Below are 20,498 nucleotides of genomic sequence, written 5' to 3' on the forward strand. Positions count from 1 at the left end.
AATAGTCCAAATATGTATGTATTAGTGCTTCTTTGTGATTCTTGGGAAGAACAAATGACTTTCAGACTCATCCATCATGAAGTTTGGCAGTCAGCTGCTCTTTCCTCTTTCATATTTCCGCGTTGTCTCACAGGGATTAGTCCATATACACCTATATGTGTCTCTAAATCAGAAGAGAAATTCAGCTCTGAGGCTGCTAAAAACTGAGAAAAAGTCATCCATGTTTCATTCTCAGTCTGGGGCATCACCAATTTCCTTTTTGGTATCAATCCCTACCTTATCAAACTGAGAATGCAAAGTGGATAATAGCAAGAAGAGGAGGTGCTTGTTTGAGGTTTGATGGTGTTTTTATTCTCCAAAGGCAGAGCAAACATCTTCCAAGCTGGGAACCTGCCACTGCATAGCCCCATTTTTATTTATTTATTCATTTTTTAATACAGGGAAATCTCACAGCCCTGTGCCCTGCCCTTGGTCAAAGGGGAAGGAAGCTCCTTAAAGATGTGGCTGTCCTTATGCCTCCTTCCCTTTCTTTGGTAAAAGAAAGACTTGAATTGCAAATCAAAGTCAAATTCAAACACTCTTATGACTTCTTTTAATCCAAGCCTTGGGTATGGGAAAACACATGGAGTAAGAAACCCTGTTATTTGCTGCTACAGAGACAGAAAAGGGATCTTATTGGGGGATCTGTCTACCTAGAGGGACAGGGAGTCACCAATAAACTCCTGGGTAGCTTCCCATATATTCATGCTTTTATCTGAGCTGATAATCATCTGGGCACCTTCTACCTCACACCCATCTTTTCACCTTGACAAATTGTCTTATCCCAGGACGACGGAGGAATGAATTGGCACATCTCCCTGTGACCTGCTGCAGCAGCCACTAAAATCACAGATCTCGCTTTCTGCCAGCCCCAGCTCCTTTACCCACGGCAGGAGGCTTGCAAATTGCAATTATTGTTTCCTTTCTGCCTTGATGGGGACTGAAGTCTATGATTTTTTATTGTTAGCCTTTAAATAACTCCAGCAATCAATGGATGTTCTGTTAGGAAGGGGTTTTTTTGGTTTTTTTTTGTTGTTTGAAGACTTACCAGTAAATCATGGAAGTCTCCTGACTAACGGAATTTTAAAGAGGGGACAATAATCCCAGTGTGGAAATTGTAGAACATCTGAAGCCCTGATAGTGCCCTTAAAAAGTGAAGGAGATCTTCAAACTGGTTTGTGAGTCATCTGTCTTTCAGTGACCTCTGTTGTGGGGCAACCCAGTGGTTAGAAAGGATCTGGACACATAACTACCACTCATTAGCATCCTGATAAATGCCTCCCGGTAACATGTGAACCCATAAAAGCACCACTGCAGCATGAATTTTTTTTTTAAAAAGCTGCTAAAAGTCAGTGTTTGTGCAGGGGTTTGACCTTGTGTGGAAGCCAGGTGCCCACCAAAGCTGCTCTATCTCTCTTCATCTGGACAGAAGAGAGAAAATGTGGCAGAAGGCTTGTGGGTCCAGAAAAGGTTCAGGGAGAGATCACTCAACAATTACTGTCATGGGCAAAACAGACTCAATTTGGGGAAGTCAATTAGAAGTATTGCCAATGAAATCAGAGTAGGACAAAGAGAAATAAAACCAAATGATAGAACACCTTCCCCCCACCCTTCCCTTCCTCCTGGGTGGATTCCAGTGACAATTTTCTCTGCCTCCCCTCTCACAGTGGTGCAGGAGATGTGGAATGTGGGCCATGGCCAGTTCATTGCACCTTGTCCCTGCAGGTTCTTCCTCCTCAGGGGAAGGAAGGGTCAGAGAAGGGAACTGCCCAGAAAATTTTCTAGAGAAGGGAATTCACTCCTCCCATGCTTCCCCTCTTCTTCCAGCCTGGGGTCCCCCCTGCAGGAGCCACAGGAGCCAGCCCTTCATGAACTTCTGCAACTCCAGTCCTTCCCACAGGTTGCAGCTCTTCAGGAACTGTTCCAGAACAAGTCCCTTCTGTGGGTCCATCCTCCAGGCACAGGCTGCTCCAGTGTGGGACCCCCATGGGCTCACAAATCCTGGCAGCAAACCTGCTCCAGTGTGGGCTTTTCTCTCCACAGGGACACAGGATCTGCCAGCACAGTCTTCCCACGGGGTCAGAGGCTCCTTTGAGCATCCCCTGCTCTGGTGTGGGCTCCTCCTGGGCTGCAGCTGGATGCTGCTCCCCAGGGACCCCCCTGTGCTGCGGGGGCACCGCTGCTGCCTCTCCATGGGCAGCACCAGGGGCTGCAGGGGAACCTCAGCTCTGGCCCTGGAGCCCCTCCTGCCCCTCCTGCCCCTCCTACCCCTCCTGCCCCTCCTGCCCCTCCTGCCCCTCCTGCCCCTGCCCCTCCTGCCCCTCCTGCCCCTCCTGCCCCTGCCCCTCCTGCCCCTCCTGCCCCTCCTGCCCTGCCCTGACCTGCTGTCTGCAGGGCTGCTCCTCTCACACACTCCTCTCCTCCAGCTGCTGTTGCACAGCAGTTTTTCCCCTTTCCAAAACCTGTCATGCCAGAGGCACTGCCACTGTCACTGCTGGCTCAGCCGTGGCTGGTGGCAGGTCCATGCTGGAGTTGGCATGGAAATGGGGGAAGCTGCCCACAGAAGCCCCCCCTGCAGCCCCCCTGCTACCAAAACCTTGCCATTTCAAACCCCCAAACTCAATTTTTCAGGGATTATTAATCTTTAGAGGCCTGGACTTTGGCGATGAACAGAAACTTTTAATGCTGTTTATCTAGCAGACACATTCATTTGTTTCCCCAGAGCCATTACTCGCTGTGCCATTCTCAATGTATCGCTGTGCCTTGATCTATCCACAGTCCCTGATTGTTATCTGCAAGTCTCATTACACCAGAAGGACAATACCCCCAGGAAACCCAGACCATTTTCATACAGGACTATATCATTCTGACTCTTCACTCTAATTCAATCCTACACTCCTACTTTTAAACCTACATTTCACTTTAATGTGTAAATTATCCGCTGCTTTAAAGAATCACTGCTAGATAATGCATTCTACTGTTATTTTTTAAATGCAGATTTAAGTGGATATAATGCAAAGATCTTTTAATGAATGAAACCCAAAGGGTGGTATGTTTTCTTTCTTTCAGCTATTGGATGGTTTGGGTTTTGGTTTTTTTTTTTTTTTTTTTTTTTAATTTGTTACATGTTAAATTCTTTTTTGACATACCACAGTAGAAATAAACCAAAAAGGACAAAAGGAATTCCATATTGGATAAATGGAAAGAACAAAGAAGAAAACATAAAAAAGATAAATGGATACACTTACTAAAGTAACCCTACAGCCATCTGAAATGGCTGATTAATAACTGTCCTCATACAGCAGATACTTCCTTACAAGTAAGCGTAAGACATGTTTATTGAATATTGAAAAATATAAAATTGATATAAAACATGATTAGTAGGAAGGACAACTGTTAGAGTTGCTTTCAGAGAAACTAAATTTGCAGGATTTATGAGTTCCCTTCAAGAGACTAATAGATGTTTAGACAACTAGAGAGAGGAAAAAAAATTGAATTTTGGCATTTCTTTAGCAGTTCCAAGCTTATCACTTGGAGTATATAATTCCTCTTAGACCGTTCTGCTAAATGAAGAATATGTCATCCCATTCAGTTCCAAAACTCAAAGCTTAAACAACTAAACTAACCAGCTTCTAAAATGCATCACACTCCTCTGGCAGATGGAATAATTAAAAGAGAAACTGAGTATAGTATCAACCAGAAATATATGGTAGCCAGAGAAGTGAGGAAATAAATTAAATATACACAGTACATGCAAATGTAGAACGCTGAACATTTCAAATAACCTGCTCCCAGAGAATATAGGTTAGAAAAAGTAATATTTTACAGAATGCAGAGGACTAGACGGTGTTCCACCATTTTAAAATGTGCTTAATATTCTGAAGACATGGGTCACAGTAGCTTGTACTGTTTAATGTTTCTATTAACTCTCATTTATAAGCAAGTACCATCTGATTGCACTCAAAGCCCAATAAGGACTTTTTAAGATTGCCAGCAACCTTAATTCAAGGTGACTATTTCACTATCGTATCTAGAAAGGTATTTTAGCTTCAAAGCCCTGAGACAGAAGAGCTGTGTATCTACAGCTCTCCAAAACACTGTCTGGATGGTCTGAATGTGAAATTAGGCACTCCTGAGTGAGAGGTCCCTCTAAATACCCATATGATCTATTCTGCTTTATGTAATTGCTCACCTCAGAAGCACCCAGACTGGAGATTGCAGAGAATATTTGTTATTAAGATCAGGACAGCTATTAATAAAGGCCAGTTTGGAGGCTATGTAAAAATTACAATGAATACTGCCAATGAGGGCAAATCAAAGAGAAAACTGCCTGTATCAGAGAGCTACCTCCAGGGGTGTTATGAATTAATTTTATTTCCTATTCTTCTCTGACCCGGCTGACATTATTATTGAATATACATGTACTTATTTGTCTTTTCATCCATAGCTAATGCAAAACACCACTTTAGGGAAAGAATAGGATTAAGTACGATTTTTTATTTCATTATTAGAGCAATGCCATTTACTATAACAGTTGAAGTTGTGTCAGCACATTTATTATAATCTACAATTTTCAGAGGTTTATAATTTGGAATGTGAAATTATTGCAAAGCAGAAATGTTGGGACAAAGCAACACATTTATCTGTGGTGTAAGTAGGGGCAATCTCATTGACTGACTACAATACCCACTTCCTCCAGGGATGAATTTGCTCCCAAAGCAGATTGCTCCTACATTACAAATTTAGCTAGACAAATGGCTGAACAAGGGTTTTATTAGGATGGGTTCTGTAAAAGTCACACTAGAAATAGTAAGAACATGAACACTGAAATGGGACTTGTAGCCCATCCTGACTTTTGAGTTCAGTGGACGTTTTGTGCACACCAGACCTGCTGATTTGGGATCCTGTCAACAAGCAGCTGAGGATTTGATTAGGAGACATGAGATAATTCACTCCCTGGAAAAGCACTAGCACAGTATTACTCCATTTCAGTCACTTTTACAGAAGACTGAACTTAAAGGAGGATTTTCACTGCCTCCTGTTCTGGTTTTCTTTTTTTTTTTTTTTTTTTTTTTTTTTTTTTTTTTTTTTTAGTGTATAAGGTATCTAAATGCTTTTAACAAATGAATAAGGTGCTGATTGCTGGTAGACTTCTGGGAATGCTATGCATCCCTTCCTGTTCTGGTTGTGGAGGGCTGGGAAGGCAGTCTGTTGTGTTTTTAGTCACTTGTTTGGTGACACAGCTTCCTTAAGGAGGAGATGTTTAAAGGGCAGCATGGATAGGATAAGGTTCTGCATGTCTAATCTGCTCTGGGATCAGTTCACCACTGCACTGGGGCTCACTCCAATGTGAAAAAAGCCTTGTGGGAATGAAAAGGATGGAGGAAAGGGAAGAGGGTGTTGCAAGCAGACAGCCAAGGGAATACTGGGCAATTCCCTAAGCCTGAGCTGCCCAGAAAATAACTCACACATGTCAAACCACATCTGTACAAAATGCATATCCCATCTGAGTCACAGCACAGCAAACACAAGTGTTGCTCTGCAGGAAGGAGGACAGGCAGTGGTGTTAACCAGACACACAGACATGCCATACTTCTCTTGCCAGGTTTGTCTCTGGTAAAATGGGAATACATTTCTAAGATTTCTCTGCTACAACTAGTTATTCCATTTGATATTAGAGAGAGAGCTTAGACTGTTATACCAAGTTTCAAACTCGTGAAACTTAATAAGATTTAATCCAGAGCAGGCAGGAATTTAATAAATGTCTTTGGGGTGAAGAAAAGTAGTACACTGCAGCCTGAGTTATGAAGCCCTTGTCGTTCCTGTTTGCAGCAATATTCCTGCAGAGGGAACACAGCCCATGCAAATAGTGACTAGCACTGAGCTGCAACCTTTCCCACCCCGAACCTGCATGGAAATAAGGCCATCAGTTCAACACAATCGCTGCTGCTTTACCCCATGGACTTCATACCCAACTTGTTTTTCATTTTCCTGGTGCATTTCTCTGTAGTATATGAGGCTTCTCCAAGAGTGGTAACTCAAAAGGTATCATGCAAATGACAAACTCTATAATGGAATTCAGATGTATTTCAAGAATGTGTTGCACACACTGGAGCACAATTTTATCATTTATCAAGGGGGAAGAAGGGGGCTTATGTGTGTGAAAACATCTAACAATAGATTTCCCCAGAGAAGTTCATAATACAGTGAACAAAAAACTGAGGAAATGAAAATAAACGGTAGAGTAATTCCAAAGGAAAAAAGAAGATCTTTTGTTTTAAAACATCCTATCAATAAATCTTGAAACCTTATATTCAGTCTTTTGCTGAAATGTGCAAGTCATCCTTACATTATTTCCTCTGAGATACTGTAAGAGTTATGGTAAAAGAAAAATCTCTGAAGATTAAATGGAATTTACAAGCACCATTTACCTTAATAGTCAGGACCATTTGTCCAGCAATTTTATACATACTTAAATATAATTTATTAATTTTCCCTTCTCCTCATCCACCATTTTCTTCCATTATGTTTTTGTCAATGATGAAGTCAGCCTTGCAAACTGTTCCTCACAGAAGTAACTTCTGCTCCTTAAAGCACTTCCAGTGGCCTGAATAGGACTAATTTGCTTAAGGTATAGATCAACTCCTCAATCTATGGCCTGAAGTCACCTCCCCTTGGAACGGACTGAAGTCAAGTTTTGTGTCTTCACTGCAAAACAACCTGTGAGCAACAGAGGTGCCACAGGAAAGGCACTCATTAATTATCCTGCTGGCATGGTCAGCCTCCTCCTGGCCAGGGATGGAGAACCATGGTTAGGACACACTGCACCCTGTGTTGTCACACGCAGCCTTGCCTTAGTGTTCCTGGCACCATATCAGTAATTAGTGTAATTACAGCTGGTGAGAGAGGAGTAACCCCTGTGGTTTTCTATTAGGTACCTCACAATTAGAGAGTGCACTTCATTACTCATCTCTCCGTATCATCTCTTAATTTCAAAAGGATTAAGCAAAATTAATTCTTTCAGTAGAAGAATTTCTTTATCCAGCCATCCATTAATGTCTATGGATAAAAAAAAAAAAAAAAAAGCTCTTCAAGGCAACTAAGATATTAAGTTGCTACCTAAGTGCATTATAACTACTGCTCAGTTGACAGGTATTTTGTGTTTCATTAGAGCTGAGACAAGAACTTTGGGAGGAGAGAGAGACCTGCTGCCAAATTTTATGGGAATCTGTATGTTTAGCACAAGTAATACTCTGATATATCCAACAACTTCACCTCTCTACTGAGCTTCAATTCTGCGCGCAAACAATGCTTCCAACAGAATGGGATCAGAACCGGGCCAAAATATTTTAACGGTGTAAGAGGAAATTGCAAAACAAATCACAGAAAGCAGCATCCTTTTGTTTCAAGCTGGTGAGCTGGTGTTTTTTGCCATAATAACACTCATACCACTGGGTTTCTAAGCCTTCTGCCTTAGAAAAGTGTAATCTCCTTCACCTTGTGTCTCCCTCACTGCCCAGTGACTCCACACAATCTCTGTTTGGCAAGTTCAGAGTATGATGCATCATTGAAGCAAAAAAAAAAAAAAAAAAAAAAGAGGGAAAAAGAGAGAAAAGAGAGACAAGAACAAAGAAAAGTCTGGGCCCAGGAAAAACACAGGGAGTGACTGATAGTTTCTAAAAATGCCAGTATAAAATGTGCATTCTTAGAGTTTGTGAAGAATAAAAATGAGCACCCACCTTTTTTCAGTGTGCTCAATTCTGACAGTGTGCACAAAGCTTTTTACTATTTTCCCTTTGATAAACTGCAATGGCTGATATAGTTTTGGGTTCTGCTATTTATCAAGAGCAATATATAGTCCAAGAGCCATTTCTGTGATACATACTCATTTCCAAAACATTCCACATGAAAAACACCTGCTTACTCCAACCATATTTGATTAAAACTGTCTCCTAGCCAGAGCACCACTATTTTCTCTGGTAAACAAGCCTTCAGTTGGCATATTTACACACAAAGGCTATAGGAACTTAGCACACAGTTAAACAATGATTGATAATTCCACCAACAACTTGCAAAGGTGACGTTAAAAAAAATCATACCAGAAAATATATTAAAGAAATTTGTCCAACAAGGAATGAAATAACACAGGGCTGGCTCGTCTGTCCAATGTTCTCCAGTGCATATGACCCTGTTAAGTGAGTCTGGCTTCTTCATTTCTGTGCAAATGAACTCCAGCTTAATAAAACCGTAAAGGAATTCTTCTCTTGTTCAAAAAGAAGAGTCGAGATGTTTAATAATGTCTGGTAGAAGAAGGTAGAAGGTAGAAGGTTGGCCACAGGGAACATGAGCAAGTACCAGGGGCTTGTGTGGGCAATGGGGAACTGACCAGGACTTTCAGGGCTCTTCAAAAAATACTGCTGGACCATGCCTGGTACACAGGGTAGTTCAAGGATGATCAAAAATCCCCACAGAAAGCAAAGATAAGGTGGTCTTGGGCAAGGTGAGCTTCATTTTCACTGCCCTAATTTGTGATCAGTTTTTAAAGACTCTTTTGTACCTGCAAAATCTTACATCAGGGACCCACAGCTATCCCACAGATCTGATACAGACTTTGCAAAGACAAATGAATCCTCAGTAAGACTGTTCCCTTCTAGCCCTAAATGAACATTCTGTTGATCAGTCTAAAAATGTATAAACAGATGAATCCAAGCAGTACTAAAACTAATGTAAATATAGGGGATAAAACCAAGCAAGACTAAAACTAATATAAATAGATCGGATAAATGAAAAAAAAAATTACTTAAATGATTTCTGAATCTGGATGATTTATAAGTCACTGCATATGCATGAGAAAAATCAAGTACCAAGCACAGTGCTGAAAACACTGACTCATGCAAATAATCCTTGCTCCTGCAAGCACTATTTTTCAGGCTCAGATCCAAACACAATGCCTGACACTGTTTGCTCTGATAATCACTCTAAGATAAACAGATATGAATAACTGCAAATACTTCCAAGCATTTCCTTTCACTTATAATGTAAAAAGAAAAATTAGAGGATAAAATGAAAATGTATGTTTCCACTTCCAGATTTCATACATCATTAATTCTGTAAAAATATATCCATCTTCATGCTGATCGTTCTTTTTGCTTGGCAAGCTTGAAGAATGCAATATGCTAGATAACCTGATTGAAAATTTGATCCTATTGTTTAACAAAATGAGGATTGTTTCATAAGGGGCTCCACCATGTCTGTGCACATTTTCCCCTAAGTAACAGTGTAAGACTTGTATTTCCCCAGACAGCTGAACATTTACGTTGATGTACTTGGCTACAGATCCAATCTTGCTCTGGCTGTAATACAGGAGAATTTTCCTCAGCATTTTGAATTATGGCACTGAAATAATTTAACAGTGCCTTCTGTGCATGTTACACAAAGTTTTCTGATACAGTTAGCTCTTCCTGAAAGTTTGTTACCCTACTAATTGTGCCACATGGTTAAATGATTCTTTGTCCTGAAAACTGAGGATATTGTTTTCAGAATGACTGAAAATGGTGAGAACTCTGGAGAAGCCAGCATTTCCCCACAGCCACACACACCCTCAGATCTTTATAGTCCCTGAGGATGCCCAGGTTTCTTCTCAGCTCTCTGCTGATTCGTGCTTGCAGAGCCCTCTACAGTGCTGGAAGAATGAAGCTGTGAGGAACCAAGAAAGGAACATTAACTGTTGGTGTAAATGGCTGCATTAGGGGATGCTCACAGACATTATTTACGTGCAATTACAGAACCATAGAATGGCTGGGGTGGGAAGGAACCTCTGGACATCACCCAGTTGAACCCCCTTCTAAAGAAGGTTCACCCAGAGCAAGGCTGCCAAGGATCACATCCAGACAGGTTTTGGGTATCTCCAGGGAGGGAGACTCTGCAACCTCTCTGGGCAGCCTGTTCCAGTTCAGCCACCCTCACATTGAGGAAGTTCCTCCTTCTATTCAGATGGAACTTTCTGTGTTTCAGTTTGTGCCCACAGCCCCTTGTCCTCTCTGCTTTAATATCTATCTATCTATCTATCTATCTATCTATCTATCTATCTATCTATCTATCTATCTACCTACCTATTTCCCAAATTCATCTTGAGACCACCTTGCTCTTCCTTTACCACAAAGCCTTTGAGGAGCATTAGGGTTGATTCTTTGATGGGCAAGTTAATATTATTTTCATACCAAATTAGTTATGAGATGAAATACATATTGCCATTGACAAAAACTCCCTCACAATATGGTCCCCAGTGCTAAAAATTTTCTAAGACAAAATTCCAGACTATGGTTTTTTTTTTGCTTTTCTTTTTGACCATTTATATTCATGTCTGGCACTTGGTTTCTTTTTCCATGACTAAAGTACCTCAACGTTATTATCCAAACAAATAAACAAGAAAATTAGTACATAAAATTGATAAATGGATACTCAGTGTTTCCTTCAAAGGGCAAAACTTAGGGATGATGCAGACTAAATTTAATTGATAAAGCCTAATGACATCATGACTTTCCAAAGACAAATAATAGAATAATAATATGCCAAAAGTGTCGGACTGGATCAAGCCCATGGTACTTCTACACAAGTACTACTTCTACATCTTGTCAGAGGAGGTTGCTCAGTGGAACAATTTGTTAGTACTGAACTGTTTTTCCTAATACAGCTGGAATGAAAAACTGGTTCAATCATGCTCATGAGGCACATATGTCTCCCCAAATTCTTCATTACAATCTTTGTTTCAGAGTTTCTTTGAACCCTGGTTCCACTGTTGGCAGGAACCTGAGTGCTAACTGTAGGCTGTGTGAGAACCTATTTGTTTTTCCTGGCCTCTTCATGCTAACATTTAAATTGTGAGAAAATAAATGGGAACTTCATAGGCTCTAAGTGAGTCTAGGTGCTTAAATTTCGAAACTTGATTTTCTATCGGAATAGTTATAAGGACATTTTTCCCCTCAAACTATTCTTTTGTACTTTCTCACCTTACTCTACACAGCTGCCGTAGCAAGTCTAAATCTTAGTGACAATTATCTTCTGAGGAACAAGGCTGTTACATTCACCTAATGGCCAACTCGCAAGAGGCAAAGCCCTCCCCACCTTCGCTGAGTTTTGATGTCACTTCAATTGGAAAAGGACGAGTCCCACGAAGAGGAAATTGCACAATACACCTTGCACTTGGTGCACAAGCTGCTAATCTACAGACTAATCCAGTTGATACATCTGGTCAGGCAGTCGGGTAACTATCAGGGCACAACACCACCTTTCATCTCCTAAGGTAATGCAAAAGTTATATCGCAAATCCAATTTAAATTGGTGCTCCCTTGAGCTCAAAGATAATTTCTCTCTAATCCTCTTCTGGTTGTCTATAGGGTAACCTTCAAAATCTCAGAAATGACACTGTAAAAAAAAAAAAATGATCAAGTCATAATTTTTTAGCACAAAACCTAGCTATTTTTCCTGGTGGCACTATGTTCCAGCTGTTATCAGATTCAAGAATTTTTCGACTGCCTTGAACTCTGCATTTATTTTACTTTTCCAGATTTTTGCCAATGAAAATACCTCAGCACTGCTTGAAGAGAAAATAATCTTGTCAGTTTTATTGTGCCATATCTGAGATGATGAAGGTCATGCTAACTACAAGTCTGTTCCAATTGCTACGGGGTTGGGTGAGGTGGGCTTTTTATTTTATTTTTGGTTTTCCCCTAGCTCCTACCACAAAGTAATAGGGATTTTCCCCTTTCATTCATCTTGCCTTTTGTTGCTTTTAATCGACCACCCATCAGTGCCGAATTGCCTTGTAACTGTCTGCTGAGCTTTCATTTGACAGAGATAGCTGCTATTGTTAGCAGGAGCCTTCACTTCAGCCCATTTAACTTTCCTCAGTTTGACAGCTTCACAATAGCCACCTTCCATCTAAAGAAAACTGTGATTTAGTAGAAAGGGAATGTGGGACAACAGCCTGATCTGTCACTCAGTCTCCAGTGAGTTCTCTTGGCATAAAGTTCCCCCACAAAGCTGGAGGATGAAATACTACATGAAAATGAGACGGTCATGAGACATGTTCAGTTATATATTCTGGCAAAATCTAAATAGCAATCACACTTAAAAACACAGCCCTTTCCTGTCAGCAGTACCCCACACTGGGCAGCAAAATAAATATTTTGACTAATTCTAAATTTCCATTTTTTTTACTTACATTCCAGAGGACTACTAGACATTTTTTCCCCCCTCTTTTATTCACCTAGTAATTGTTGTCAGATTGATCTACAAGAGCTCCTAGTGGAAACAACATGCTACAAGTAAATTAAAGCTTTCATTGGACCAGTCATTGGTCATACTCCATGTAAGATTATATGAAAAGATGTTGATGAAATAAGAGCCTGGATGTCCCCCCTTACTGACGATTAAAAAAGTCAAATTATAACTGCTTTAGCACAGCCTCTGAATACTTCCCAGCTCAGCTCCAAGCTCAGCCTTCCTTTCATATGTGCTGTAGAAATACATTTTTAGCTGATTTTTAACTGTCGTGCATTTATGCCTAATGCCCTTTTGCATTTCAGCTGAAATCTGGGTTTATCATTTGGCATAAATGACAAGCTGTAGACATCCCACTATTAGATTTCCAGGCACCTTTTTTTTTTCCCCAGCCAGTTAAGTAACATTATTTTCTTGTCCAAAATCTTCGTTCCCAGTTTGATGAATGCTCTCTTCCTAAAAAAATGTGTCAATAAAATTGAATTTGATTACCATAAAGCATAATTTGTTTCAGTCTATCTACATGCCTTTCTTTAACTCTCATTTAACTTCATCAGAAGAGGCATGAGAAAACAGAGTTGGTAGAGCTGTGTGCTGCAAAAGGAACCCACTAAACTGACTTTGCATTCACCTGAGTCTGAGAATAATTTCCTGGAATTCGAAATAAATCAGTTCCTTTGGTAGTGGTGAACAATCAGTGAGTAACACATAAAACTTTTGTTTTGCGGTCGCCATTCAAAACTCCAGGAAGAAATTACCACAACTACAGGGAAAGGTGTGTACAGAGATGGAGACAGAAAATCAGATAACAGATAAACTCCACTAAAAAGACAGATAATAGCTACTAGAGAGGCATCTATTGCCCAGAGTTCACTTGTGAGAGAGGACCCATGAGGCTGCAACTAGGAAGAACACCAGACTGCTCCACTGTTTCTAATTAGAGAGGACATCCTTCATTTTATAGCTCCTGTGGTCTAATTTGTAGAAAGCCATATCCCCTAAAGCTTTCTGTAAACCAAATTAAAACTCATTCCATCAAGGAGTTTCAGCAATATATGGTCTCTGATCACAATACATACTCATGGTCATGGAGCTGCTGCAGGCAGTCAGCTAGGGGGTGCTGACTTTTTTGTTTTGTTTTGTTTTTAATGTTCTTTTTTTAATTTTTTTTTTTTTTTTAAGGAAACAGCAGATTTCTTCTAGGAAAAAACATTCTAAAGACCAGAGAATCTGGTTCTGTTTAAACAGTCATTTATGAGAAGGAACAGTACAGTCTCTCTCTACTGATTTTCCTGGTATTCTCTGACTTATAATGAAATAATTTTTCTCCCCCCCCCCCTTTTTTTTTTTTTTTTTTAATTCAAGACACCTCAAAGCTTCAGCTCAACCAACATTGCTAGCAATTTCTTTTCCTCTAAATTAAAAAAAAAAAAAAGTTAAGCTTTTTGGAAGCCTTAAGACTCCATGAATGCTTTGGAAGTTAGCAGTCCCTTTTCAACCCAGAAAACATTCATATAATGTGTAGCAGTAACACAAACACCCCATTGGTCTTTAACCTCTGGACAAGGAGAGGAAATTCTGCCTTTATGCCCATTCAGCCTTTGAGCCTCTATGCCACCACTATCAAAGCAGCAATTCAGCATTACAGCTCCTGGATTTGGACATGTGTCCATTAGACTCCAAGGGAGAACTTCATTTCACACAAAGACATGGAATGAGAGTGTGATGATGTTTGCCCCCTACAAATCTGCCTTGAATTTGAGCTGGTAACCTGCAGGTAAAAAGGATCCACCATGCCAATGTTAGAGCTGCCTGTGCCAGCCAGAATTCACACCAAGAATTTGGTGTCACTGGGTGGTTGAGCTCCTCACGCAGCCCCAGTTCCCTGCAAACACAGCCCTCTGCCATCCCTGTGGGATCTGATAGGAACACACAGCTCTGTGAGTGCCTGGCAGAGCTGCTTGTATCAATCAACACCACGAACACCAAGTCAGATCCTTGTTTCCTCCCACATGCAAAGGGACTCAGCTAAATTTCTTCAAGCAACATTTCGAGGAAGTATTTATCACAGGTGGTGTAATTACAGAATTACCTGTGAAAACCCACAAAGGCTGAGGGATCTAATGAATAAGTGGAAAACTACAGCATAATATCAAACAAAATGTCTACAGTCAAAATATTCAGCTTGGTAAAGGTCACACGCTCCCTGCCTGGAGGCACAGCAGAGCAGGCTTTGAATGCAGGCAGGTGAGAGCTTTGCCTACATTATGGGAGGAGATTTTGATAAACATTCCAACCTATTTTGACCACGGGTCGCCAATATGGCAAAGTGGTTCGCTGTGGTTCCCAGCGGCAGCTCGATATTAAAAACTGACCGGTGAGAAATTCGATAGGCTGGCCCAAAATGCTGAGAGTTATGAACCTTGAGTAGCTCCTGGAAATGGGATGCCCTGGGCTGGCACCACTGCCAGAGAAGAGTCCCTAAATCCCCAGAGGTGGCTGCAGACCACTCCACTCTGTCTGCTGTACCCAGCTCCTTTCTCCCCACTCTGTACTCTCCTCTTCCATTAAGCCTTTATCCACTCATTTCAAACAAAACAAATATATTCACTGTTGTGTTAAGGCTCATCTACATTTCCTGTGAGCTATTTTCATCAGCAGTACTCTATTAAAGTTATTTCAAAGTAAACTAGAGAGCAGAGACTGTGTAGCACTATATCATGTGTCTTCTGAAACCAGTTAAATCTCAGCAAGAAGTTAAAAAAAAAAAAAAAAAAAAAAGAGATCTATTTAAAACTAGATTAAGCTCAAGCTGCTAAAGCATAATAAATTGCTCTATTTTAACTGACTGAACTGTGCACACTTAGAATACAAGGGCATATTTCATTTGGGTTTATGCAATTGTTCAGTCTACTTTTCTACCATTTCAGCCATCACCAGATGAGAGAACTTGTCAGGCAAAATTGTAGTTAATGATGTTTAATGGTGGCTAAGCCCGATAGACTTGTTTATTTCTTTTCTTCTTTTTTGTTGCTTTACTCTCGCTGAAATAATGAAAATATTACATGAAAAACTTCTATATTATTTGCAGGAAAAGCTTCCATTACCAATGCCAGGTAACATAAAGCTTTATCTGATTTATACAGCAATCTATATAAATCTACTTTTATGTTTTATTTGATTCCAGCCATTAGGCTGTGCTAGGAAGTAATTCTAAAATATATATCATAGTGGCAATTCACTGTACTGTACCAAATTAATCTACATAAATCTATACCTGTGTGCAGGGAACCAGCATGGCAACATCACCAGTATGGAGGAGAAATGAATGCCAGTAATTCTACTTGTAGGCTTTCTAGGAAGTTCAAGCTTTCTCTAATGACTGGGCAGAACAGAAATATCCCCCATTGACCAAATTCCTCCATCTAAATTAACTGCTCCATCCTTAGCATAATTCTTACATTCTAAATTTCAGACTGTGGAACTGCATGTTAGGAGAGGTATTTCCTCTTTATGACTGATCTGAAGTCAGAGAGCTGGAGAACAAATGGGCTGTTTGGAGCAGCATATCCTTTCAAAAACCTGTATTCCTTACAGATTTGAGTTCCTTACATAGCTGAAGCCAGTGTGCTCTGCACAGCTGAACGAGGCCAGCTGGCAAAGCAGGAGCAGATCAGCATTCTGACTGCTTTTCTTTTGTTTGAATATTACCTCAGTGGCCGCACACTAAACGATGTGAACTTGATGGGCTTGACTATGACCTCAGCTAAACTGAACAATATGAAGCTGGCACATCTGTAATCTCGGGCTTGCTATTTTTCAATTTATTTTTCACCTGATTTGGATTAAGATGTGGTTCAAATTTTAAAATAAAAATAAAAAAGGGTCCTTTCTGCATTCCAAATCAATCAGCAAACGCTGCCATGCCAGAAGGCAGGCTTCATCTGCCTCTTCACACCACATTTGGTGGATCCCTGACTTATGAGAGCTTGATTTCTAAATGTTTATGCAGAAAGAAATGCTTTACACATCCGCTCCTTCTCAGATAGCCTACGGGGATTTCTGGCAGTACTTTTTTTTTTTTTTTTTGCCTGCCTTCCAGTTTTTCTCCCTGTGGATACATAAAGTCAGAGTGACAGCAGGAGTAGGCTCAACTCCCAGCGAGCAGCATCCGTGCTTATTATTGATATTGACTACATGAGATAAGCTGGACATCTGTCTTTACTTTTAGCAAGTCCTACAAGGATAAACATGAACATGAATGTGGGCTGCCCCATGGACAGTGTACTGGAGCTCTTTTATACTCCCGAGCCATCGCTGGGCTTCTGTCACTTTTGTCTGAGCTACATTTCAGCCTGGGGTCACAAGAGTTCAGAACACAGTCAATTAATCAAATGGCTTCTATGAACATAACACTGCAGTTCAATAAGGGCTTCCCATTCAGCATAAGCAAGGGAATGAAAGCAGGAGGTTAATGTGAAGATAGCTAGGTTACACGTGGAGCTTTGAGCAGCAATCCTCCACCAGCCATCATCAGACAGCGCATTTTATCGGAGCAGTTATTTTATGTGAGACAAAAGAACAAACCCGGGATGTTTATGGCCTGATCCTGCTCTCAATAAAGTCAAGTCAAGCTCTTCTGTTGACTTATGCCTACTAGTTCAGGATCTTTGATCTTGGCAATAAAATTAACACAGCAACAGGAAACAACAAAGAGAGTCAGAAAAGCTCTCAGGATGCTCTGTGTTTACACTAAGGAAGACAGAGGATTCAAGCCTGAAGAGAAACAACTACTCCCAAGAGGAGGGGAACTGGATATGGGATTTGGTACCCAATCCCCTGAAGTGATGGGGACAGGGCTGTTGCATCGGTGCCACAGGTTTACCTGTGTTGGATCAGTTGTATGAGGTGGCCTTGGCAAAGCTGCTGATCCCAGCAGGTGTGAGTGGAAGGCCCAAATTCCTCAGTTTTGCTGCCCAAACATGACCTGCCAAATGGGGTGGGAGCAGTGAGCTCAGCCTGCCAGCCACCCCTTCAGGAGGGCTTTTCTGTCTCAGCTTTAGGAAAGTGCTGGGATTCTACTTCCTGTCGTCCAACTCTTCTAAAAAGGGGCTGAAAAACCCCCTTCTAAGCAGTGTGAGAATTCTTTTTGATGCGATAAAAAACCGTAAATATGTGTTTCTAACCACCGAAGACAGCAAGCTTTGGAGGGCTTAAATGGAAAAAGGTAGTTTAGATTGAGCCAATTCTGGGTATTGCCACACATGTCAAATAGCACTTCACTTGACAAATGATCCCAAAGAAATCTAAGGAGCTATTCAGGGGGTAACAGTGATGTTTGGTACGAGTAGGGAGATTAGAATCTGGCCCTTGCTTTATTTTCAGAGAGATTTCAAACATGTGTTTGTTCTAATTTTCCCTTCCTTCTAGGATTGCTGGTATTCACTTGGCTCGGCTTTAGAGGCAGAGGGATGTGAAAAACAGCACCAGTAAAAAAAAAAAAATAAATTATAAACTCTCTAATATATGACCAAAATAGCTTTTCCCCCTGTAAAATATGTGGCATAAACGAATTCCATAATGATGCTATGTGTTATAAAAGTTTTATTGGCACTCATTTGGGATTACCCGCATAACTCACTTGTGAGTTCACTACTCGTGGGTAATGCACTCATCCCAAATGCATGCTAAACACCAGCTTATGTAAAAAGTCCTATTAGAGTTTAACAGAGATTAAACTAACAGATTTTTTTTTTTTTTTACAGAAGCCTCTTATAGTCAGAGGTCCACAGAAATTACAAAAACCTTAGTCTATAACAGGCAATGTTTTCATTAGGTTTATTCTAATCATCCTGTATTAAATTCTCTAAATTCTTAACCAGTGACATGCATATCCTCTCTGCAATTTTACATTTTTCCTCTCCCTAAGCACAACTTTGTGGGGTATCACAGACAAGTGGCTACATCAAGAGAGAATACAGGCCCTGGTGTGAGGTCAGTACCAACACAGAGTGTAGGAGTCCTTGCTTTAGCAACTCTACCCTCTAAACTGAAAATGCAGGGAATGAATGGAAAAAAACCCCATTTTTTTGTCTTTACAGACTGAGAACTGAGACATAATTTTCTAAAGGTCACACAGGATGTTGCCATTAACGAAAATTAAATTCTTCCATGCACCAACCTCATACCTTAACAACAAATTCAACTTCCCGCAACATCTGTGTTCATCTCCTGCACTCCACGCTCATTCCTGTTCCATTTGCACATCTCTCTCTGGCACTGTGGCATCATCAGTATGTGTTTTGACTAAAAGCACCACATTCCCCCTGCCCACCTGGACAAGGCAGCCCATGAGGAGCTCTAAGGTTGTCTCTGAAACAACAGCTCACTTTTGCACAATAACCATTACCAGGCACCCAAACGTGGTAACTTTAGCCTAGGGCAACCTCACAAAGAAAGCTGCGACAGAAACAGGAACAGGGCTGATGCTGGCTGGGCACAGTTAAGCTGATTTTCCTGTTTTCTTTCCTGCTTTGCCCTGTTTTCTCCTTTGAACATCTTCTGACTCATGAGGATGCTTGTGGGGACTACACAGGCAACATTCAAACCTCCTGTGCTGCCAAGTTCAGCCTGAAATACCACCACCACCCAGAGGAGCTCCTCTGCACACTTCAGGACCTTCTATCACACATCCTTCTTGGACAAAATTAGGGAGAATTTCTGTAATTAATCTAACTTTTTTTTTTTTTTTTTTTTTCCCTGAAACATAACGAAAAGGGGGCAGGAGGACACCCAAAAATTGTTTTCTCCAAGTAAATATTTCCTCTCAATATTCAGATCAATGTTCTGTGGCAATTTATGGACAAAAATAAAATTTATGGCAATGTTTTACGGACAATATTTTTCTCTTAACTCACATATGAGAGAACTCTAAAACTTGTTATGAATTAAGGTTAACCCTTAAAAGACGCATCGAATATGCCATTATAGCAAAAGCTTGAAATTAAAGAAAATGCCTTGGTTATTTGCTTGGCATATTGAGTATTCATGTCATATAGTTATTTCCAAGGAAGGTGGAAACACTAAATAAGGAAAGAAAACCTCTTCCTTCTAATTTTTACAATGATTTCGTACCTAAATCCTACACATTTTCTTACACATATTACTTGATTTTCAATCACTTCAGAGCAAGTAGCTTTCTCTAAACCCTAAAGAACTACCTGCTATTAACAATCTCAGCAGTGCCTAATAAAAAACCACTTAAGCACAAACTGTACTTAATTTATATGGTGAGTAGCTATAAGTTATCAACCCCAGAATCCTGTGCAGAAATTAAATATTCAGTTTTCCTTCGCTAATTCAAGCAGGATTTTTATCCCTCAATTGTGCAAGCTTGATACAAGAATAAACATGTCATCTGTTTTCACTGAACCCATTGGCAAAGCTATCAAATTGCTGGGAAAAAAAATTATTTTACTATTTTTAGCCCAGGCAGGCCCATTGCTGAAATGGACTGGAGCAGGAGTGGAAAGTGCCTGAATCAACAGAAGAGATCTGATGTGCTGGATCAACACTAAGGGAAAGCTGTAGGAAGGACAAACACACGAATTCTGCTCAGAATATATTGGAAAAGAAACATCAGAGGACTGGTCAGTCCCAGGAAAAGGGATAGGAAGAAAGAAAGAAAGTAATAAACCAATAATCTCAGGTCCTGCTCTGGAATTATCCAAAATCTGCAGTGTTTTGTAGGGACTTTAAGGAGCACATTTAGAAAAGTTTTTAGGAATTAGCAGAGCAGGGTCAATACAGTTAAAACTCTGTCAATAATCACTCTGTAACACGTACAGGGATCTCCCACCCAAGTGCCCAAGGGCCACCCCTGAACTCAGGACTGAACTTTTCAAATTTAAAAAGCAGGCAGCCATCTGAGAAAATCTTCTTATGGAAAAAAAGGCCTAAAAATAAAGCTGCTTTTTTAACACTCAGGACCAAAGCTCCCACCTCTTTCCTCCCTGAGACCCTCTATGAGCCAAACTTTGCCAAGAGGAGTATTTAATGAGAAGTTTTCAAGTCATTAGCCTGGCCATAACAGGGAGGCTGGAGCTGGCCACACACGGAGTAACCAGCAGCAAAAAAACACCTAAAAAATTATCCAAAGCAGGGAGCAGCACCCATGG

At 40.6% G+C, this 20,498-nt stretch overlaps 1 protein-coding gene across 4 annotated transcripts in view; it reads right to left on the reverse strand.

The window, feature by feature from the left end:
* The window catches only part of AFF2 (ALF transcription elongation factor 2), a 391,718-nt gene that overhangs the window by 92,411 nt on the left and 278,809 nt on the right, over positions 1-20,498 (reverse strand). The window lies entirely within an intron of this gene.

Source organism: Sylvia atricapilla, chromosome 21 (genome assembly GCF_009819655.1).
Source record: "Sylvia atricapilla isolate bSylAtr1 chromosome 21, bSylAtr1.pri, whole genome shotgun sequence".
Classification (NCBI taxonomy): Eukaryota; Metazoa; Chordata; class Aves; order Passeriformes; family Sylviidae; genus Sylvia; species Sylvia atricapilla.